The sequence below is a fragment of the Oryzias melastigma genome, linkage group LG17 (genome assembly GCF_002922805.2).
Source record: "Oryzias melastigma strain HK-1 linkage group LG17, ASM292280v2, whole genome shotgun sequence".
In the NCBI taxonomy this organism is placed as follows: Eukaryota; Metazoa; Chordata; class Actinopteri; order Beloniformes; family Adrianichthyidae; genus Oryzias; species Oryzias melastigma.
Window position 1 is genome coordinate 33,242,869 of NC_050528.1, and position 7,930 is coordinate 33,250,798.

Genomic DNA, 7,930 nt, shown 5'->3' on the forward strand with positions numbered 1-7,930 from the left:
ACGCGAACCGGAGCCGGGTTAGGGTGGAGGAGCTCTCCAGGTCCTAGCGCCGGCCGGTTTTAGCTCGCAGCTCGGTGTTTGGAGACCCACCGTGATCTAGTGTGAGAGCAGCCGGTGAGTTGGAGGGCGGGACGCCCACGCGCGCGGTATGGAAAGGCACGTATGAGAAAGTCCGCGATTAATGCGTCAAAAAAATTGTCGGCGTCAAGCACACGTCAGATTAATGCGTTTTTAACGTGACAAATCTGACAGCCCTAATTTTTTTATTTATGTAAACTTAAAAACTGTAATGACATAGCTCAAGTATTATTGTGTAATCTGTAACCATTTTTTTTAAGTTCTGTGAACTCATTGGGGTTTACAGTGTAGTGACAATGGTCCATGTGCTGTTTGGTGAGTACCACTGACACTCAAAGAGAAGAAGAAATCTACCTTAAGAGATTCGAAAATCACAATCAAGCATGTTTGTAGTTGCGTCTCCATCACACATATGTGCAAAACTAAAAAGTTAAAAATTCTAGAAAAGTCATAAAGACAATTTCAAAGTAACACTGTTTCCATTCAAACATAATTATGCAAATAAACACAAACCAACTCACGTGATAAGTCATTCAAAAACATGGTGACGGATGTGAACAATACTTTGGTTTACAGCAGATACATTCACGTTTTTATCACAGTGCAAGCGCTCGTCATCTATCAAAGGAGCAATGATGTCTTATTCAGGCAGTGGAGCAGCGACCTATGTGGGAGCAGATACAGATGAAGCAATTTTGGGAAATATTGGTTGATTATTTTACAGAGGAGCTGTAGATCCAACAATTCTGCAAGACATGCTCAACCTTTGATGAGCTGTGTGACGTTGTCGGACCTCTTGTGCGACAGTGTCCAGGAGAGTGACCTTTGTAAAAATGAAACCAGAATGAAACTATTCATTCCCAGTTAGCAAGTCATAGATGGTATGTCTCATCTATTAGCACATATTCGTGGTGAATATGAAAAAGTAATTTAGCCAGCCACAATCAAGAAATATACAGTTTTTAGAAAATGCTAAAATTATATCAACTTTATGAAAGGAGCTTGAGGCTGTTGAATATTTAAATAACAACTACATTTGGCCCACGGGCCACACTTTGGACATGCCTGGTCTAAACTGTAAAACCCAAGGGCACATAGGAGTCTCTGTTGTGGTCTGATGATGTTTCACTATTCAAGAGTCTTAAATCTCAAAAGGAGTTCTCAAAGAAATTGAGAAATTTCAGAGTAAAAGGCGTTTGATCTCAATTTTTCTACAGAGTCTGCAGCCAAAACACAACTGTAAATATAAAAAAGGTAGATGTTAAAAAAGTTTCAAGGTGAGGAAGTTGTCTTAATGGCTTATAGATGGAGGATGTGTGGATTTGGGATGACAGGATGATAAAAGTGCAAGACCCTGAAAAAGTGTAGCTCATTTGCATGAGAATGTAACGCATGTCCATAAAAGGCTCAATTGCAGGTCAGTAGGTTCAAGAGGAAGTTAATAGGCTTAAGCAGAAAGAAGAGCACTGACACACTAGCTGTAGAAAATGACATCCTGATAAATATTCTGTAATTATATAATATATTTAGCTTTTTTTCCTTTATGCTGCTCGGGGTCAGGGGGTCTGCTGGAGCCTGGACCAGCTGTCACTGGACTGAAGGCAGATCTTGCACCACACAAAGGTCTCTGCAACCATTTTTGTCGATGACTGTAAATAGTTTTAAGGTTTGACCAAAAAGAAATGTGTTTTGTTGACTCAAATTTGCAGTTTATAATGGCTAAGGATTGTCAGATCTTGGCAAAGGTACAATACACTTTATTTTAACTATAGAGCGTGCTGGATAATTTTGGGGGATTTATTTTGAATTTATGTCATACATATATATAAAACGAACTGAACTTTAAGGTGCACTAAGTGAGACGAGAGAGTCAAAGATAAGTCTTTTTGTCAAACTTTATTAACTGCATTCACAATAATTCTGGGACTTGTCTGAAACACGCTACATGTTAACCACATCAGAGTACTCACAATACCTTTGATGCCCCGCACACACCATGTATGTGAAGTCCATTCAAGTACACGCTGAACCTGGGTTTTTGAACAGGCGTTTAACATACAGTCATATGCAAACCTTTGGTCATTTTAAAGGTTTTCCTTCATAAATTATTTGTTGTTTGGATCAGCAATTACACCTAAATATATCATTTTGCAGACAAACAGGGATATTTGAGAAGTGACATGAAGTTCATAGGATTTATGTGCAATAACTACTTGAAACAATAGTGGGAATGTGTTTGTAAATTTGGGCACCCTTGTTGTTTATTGATTTTAACACTTTCAGCACTAATTACTGGAACACAAAATGTGTTTGGTAAGCTCAATGACCCTTGGCCTACAAACACAAGTGAAGCTGATCATGAGAAAGGATATTTAAGGTGGAAGTTGGAAATTTTTCACCTCATTGCATCTTCTCTGAAGAGTGGCACCATGAGAGCCTCAAAACAATTTTCAAATGACCTGAAATCAAAGATTGTTCAACATTATGGTTTAGGGCAGTGGTCCCCAACCACCGGGCCATGGACCGGTACCGGTCTATGGATCCCTTGCCACTGGGCTAATAAAAAATACAAGTTTTTTTTTTTTTTTTTTTAATGAAACTGAAATCTTTTATTTGAAGATCGACCGGATTGTCTTGATTAGCTTGAGCGCTAAAAGCAGTCTGGCAGCGTGTAACACAAGAAAAATTGAATGTGGAACCTTTCTTTGCAAATGGAAAAGATAGATCAGACAGAAGAACAGGTGATTCCCACACCGTACCTGTTTGCATAGAGATGTGACTTTCATGAACGAATCAAATCTTTAGAACGGTCATAGAAATGCTCAAACAAGATCATCCATTCAGATGCTCATTTCAGAGAAGTTGTCAAATACTTCCATAGAAAAAAAGGAGAGTTGCGCGGCGCGTGTAAGAAAGCGTGAGCAGGGGGAGGGTTGATGTAGTTGAGTTTGAGTTCTTCTGTTTTGTAAAAAATGTTTTTGTGTTAAAATGTTTCACTTGAAGGTTTTGATTTGAGCCTCAAAGTAATCGATTTGTTTCCTATTGAGCATCAGTAATTGATTTGTTAGTCATTGATGATCTTATAATAGTAAAATAAAGTAGTTTTTAACATACCAGGAAGTGAAGGCTCTGGCACTAGGTAATGCATTTCCTATGGGGGACCTCAACGCTCGATATGTCCAGTTCTTATTAAACGGTCAATGTCCTTAACCATGAGTCAAAATGTGACAACTTGTGATGAATGTTTTACATATGGTGCTCCAGACTTTTTCTTTCACTCTATTCCGTTATTTGAAAGACTTGGTGTCAGTCAATTATTCATTTCTCCTCCATGATCACTTTTCAAATGGCACTTCTGTGATTTAAAAAGGATGCAATCGATACGTCACTACCAAACCCAAATGCCTGATTAGTCAAAGTTCCAGTGATTTAACTTTCAATGCATGTTCAATGCCCGAGCATTTTGTACGTAGAGCCCAAACGTGCAGAAAAGTGTGAACACAAGTGTATCGAACGGAGAAGCCCAAAATGCACAATTATATGCCTTAACATAGACTTTTCATTGAAATTGGTCATTTGAATGTGCGTTGCCGAGGTCTATGTGAACATAACTCCCAACCTTGTTGCAACATAAAAAAAACTGACTGATACTGTCAAAATAAATGTTACTGTTGTAACAGACCCAGGTTCTGAGCCTGTAGAACAAATGAAAAGCTCCCAGTAAGATACAGGAAAATCTTTGCCGTGCTACAGCCATATTGAAGTGAAGAGGGGCTAATGTCTCAAAACATCTCCAAAAACAAAACACCACCTACTGGTAAAGATTAGAGTCTAAAAACTTAACATAATATGAAAACACATTGTGTGTGTCACAGTGTGATTATGCTAACTCCTAGCCTTTTTAGTAAAAGGTAAAAAAATAAAAAACAGTCCCACACCGCTAAACGCTAGCCATGTTAGCATATTTACAATACCTATAAAATGGTAAATGGCGTATACTTGTATAGCGCTTTCTACCCTCCTTCGAGGGCCCAAAGCGCTTCACAGTCACAGACCCATTCACCCATTCACACGCACATTCACACACTGGTGATGGCTCTATAACTCCCAACTATGTTTGCAACACATGAAAAACAGGTTGATATGGCTAAAACAAATGTTAAGCTAACACCTAGCCTTGTTAGTAAAATGCAAAAAAACAGTCTTGTACCTTTAGCATCACATGGCGCATGTTAGCATCTTCACAATAACACCCATCCTTGTTTACAACTTGTAAAAAACTGACTATTAGGCGAAACGCCATCCACTTATCAAAACTGATTCGACATTAGTAAGCACAACCAGAATGACCTCTGCGCTCTGGATTAAACACTGTCATAAAAAAAAGTAATTATTTTAATTGCGCCTTACAGTGGGGGAAATATATTTTATTTGAGCAAGTTATTTAAGTTACTCTCATCTACAATGCAAACATTCTCATTTTTGATAAGGACTGGATGAATATAGAGGTCAAGGAGGATAACTGAACACCAAGATCAATGGCTGATAATTCCTGTGTGATCCCAATTCGAGCTCCCCAATTAAAACTCAATTCTGTCGGCAAATCTCTTTGGGAAAATGAGAAGTGTGGCACACTTAGTCCTATTCCAACATAATTGCAGTGGCATCGCTGATAAGTGTCAGCTTTGCCCACGGACGAAAGAAAATGTTTAAACATGAAGACGGCTATTAACATGGGGCAAGAGGACAAAGCTGACTAAATTAGTTCTTGGCTCAAAAAAAGGAACAGGAGAGGAGAGGGACAGAGATGGTTTGGTAAAGGATCAAGGGAAATTTCAGGTCCAAAGCAACCGCAACAGATGGGAGGGTTGTGAATGAACCGGCACATAAATTATACAAATTACAAGTAAAGATAAATCAGTAAAAAACTTCAATTTCATTTATCTCGAAAGGCTTACCAATCAAAACTTGTAGTTTGAGATCCCTGATTGGCTAAAAGAAAATCAGAGGTAAATTCTACTAAATCAAACAATTCTTTGATGTTTTTAAAAGTAATTTAAAATGCATAATAAAGTTAAATGAAAATTTTGCACATAAGCCTAAATGTTCTTCTTTGCTACATCAAAGTCGGACGTGTTTTGTAATGGGGCTCTATGCATGTTACAAGGCGCTCTAATAATCTCTTTATGTACTGAAACAAAAGTGAAGCTGCTCCTCCGAGAACAGCCGGCGAAGGCAGAGTGTAGGCAGCAGCAACACATCAAATTGAGAGCGAGACATTCATTAATTCACTCATTTTACTGACAAACAGCAGGATTTGTTTCCCCATAGGATTCTGCACAAGGTTCCTCCAGAACAGAGGATCAGGCAGCACAGCTGAAGGCAGATCCAGGTAAAAAATCATGTAGTAAACTTTAAAACGGAGCCGTCTTGTGTTCCGTATAGCAAATTTCTGAAAACATGATCAAGTAGTTTATAGTTTTACTACCAACTGAATCCAGTAAACAAGAACTGTAGAAACATAAATTCAAAGTATGGCATGGTAGGGCATCAATTTGACAAAATCCTGCTAAAAGTTTAAAGCTCTGTTTATGTCAGCTGCTTTTACAGAACATAGTGCAAGAAAAGAAAAGCTCTTCCTTTTTCAACATTTCCAGTGACATTTCTAGCAATTAAAGTTATTTATATCTACTAAAATTCTATCTACAGGGCTACGCATTGGCAAGAGTCTGGGATTGCAAAACATATCACAATGGACATGTCAAAATACAATGTTTAAAATACAATTCCCTTAGAAGTATGCATTATCTGAATTTATACCATGGTCCGGGTGAATACTCGATTCTGATCGGCTGTTGGATGTGGATTAAGTAAGGGATAATACCCGACGAAGTGTGCGTTATGAGAAATTAACGCACGACGCGGAGGCCTAAACCGTCCGACGCGACATATAGGCCACATATTAATTTGCGCTTAATCGGGAGTTAACGATTGACAATGCGATTAATCGCGATTAAAAAATCTAATCGCCTGACAGCTCTAATACAAACCTTTATTTTTTGCAAGGATGTGGTGTAATAAAGGCCCACAATAGATCCTTTGTAAAGAATCAAGACTCAAAGAGTCAAATTGAAAGAATTGGCCCCCCAAGAAAGAATTGAAATGCCTGTCACTAGTGCACTACCAGTAAATTGACTAGAAGTGTGTTCAAGAACCTGCATGCAGTAGGTGCATCACACGCCCGGTACGTACGTAGCATAAAAGATAGACATCTACCTCAAACTGTTCTTAATCTTAATGTTTTGGTGCAGAGCTGCTGAAAGAGGCTTGGCGTGCTGTGCTGCCAACTAGTGGTCGGGAGACTGAGTGGAGCTCAACAGTGAGATTCTGAATTTAATCTTTAATGTTTAATAATTATTAAAAATGGTTTCAACAGCGCTTGATATTGATATTACTATGGACTATCAAAATACTGTGATGTTTCACAAACATATACACCCTTAATGAGCAATGCACAGTATATAGACTTTACTGTAACAATAATTCCCTAGAAGAAAATGCTAAAAAGCTTTTCCTTCCTTCAACCAGGATTCTACGTTGCACCTCAGCTCCATTAACAACAAATTAAAAAAGTAGAGATAACAAAACCTAAAAATAAAAGATTCATAAAAAAGTACATAAAAGTGTCCAAGGCCAAAAAACTACTAATCCCATGATAAGAAGGAGTGATGACCTCTCTGCAGGAAAGATGCTCTGCAAATTCCACCCGGCAGGTTTGATCCACTACAGAGGAGCCCATAATTAGAATAATTAGTTTCATGCTTCTCCATTAGTTATTCTTTGATTATTTTATTAGAAGACACTTCAAAGGGTCTTTATCAACCCTTCAGGTGTAATTATTTTTCAACTATTGAAGAGCATTTTCTCATTGCTTCTAGTTTTACTTAATGCTAACATCTTGTAGAAATTAATTGGGTACAAAAGGGTAAGAGTCGGGGGGGTTCAGCAGGATTTCACAAACACAAAAACTTTAATGAACCCTCATCGACATCCAGCTTTTATTTTGCCATTAACCATAAAAGCCCATATGATGATCTCCCACCCCCCTACCTAACTTTACAAATATTCCTTGCTGTTGTATTTGAAATGAGTTGGAAATTGATTATTTATCTATAATTACTAAAAAAAAAAAAAATTAAATACAATGATAGTGACTTAAAATTACCAGAACTAGTTATCTATTTCTTTAAACTTTCAATGAATAAGATTTTCTCCAAAATATACAAACTCTTAAGCAAAATTGATAGGGTTGTGCATACATTTCTCTCATATTTGCTTAGTATGATTTTAACCTCTTTTCTCTTTCTGCTCATTTGAGGTCGTGTTCAGCTGGTATCTGGAAGGTTGCAGTCATCCTAAGCTAGGGCTGGGCGATAAAACGATAATTATCGTTTTTGCGATATTACTTGTTTTCGATAGTGAAATGAGTCTATTGCGATAAACTTTCGTTTTAAATGAACACGGGAGAAACCCCGGAAGAGCCGCGCTTCTTCTTCTTCTTACGGAGCGGCTGATTCTAGGAGCCCAGACTGAGGGGGGGGGCACGGAGGCCTCGAATGATGACAAAATGACACAACAGAAAACATTATTTCAGTAAACCAATAACCAATATATAATCGCAAATACTTTTATTTTTAATGTCAAGGTAACGATGTTTATATATTTTGTTCTGGAAACATCGTCACCGGACCCCCCTCCTCTAAATTAAAAATGGTTCGGTCCGACTGGATTATTCTTCAGCTGTTTGTTACCGACAGATCACAGAGTGTGAGGGAGAGAAGACACGCTTTAA

General features: G+C 38.0%; 1 protein-coding gene across 5 annotated transcripts in view; it reads right to left on the bottom strand.

Moving 5' to 3' along the window:
* Window positions 1-7,930, bottom strand: part of LOC112152542 (contactin-associated protein-like 4) — a 203,688-nt gene that overhangs the window by 124,660 nt on the left and 71,098 nt on the right. The gene's annotated exons all lie outside the window — the stretch shown is intronic.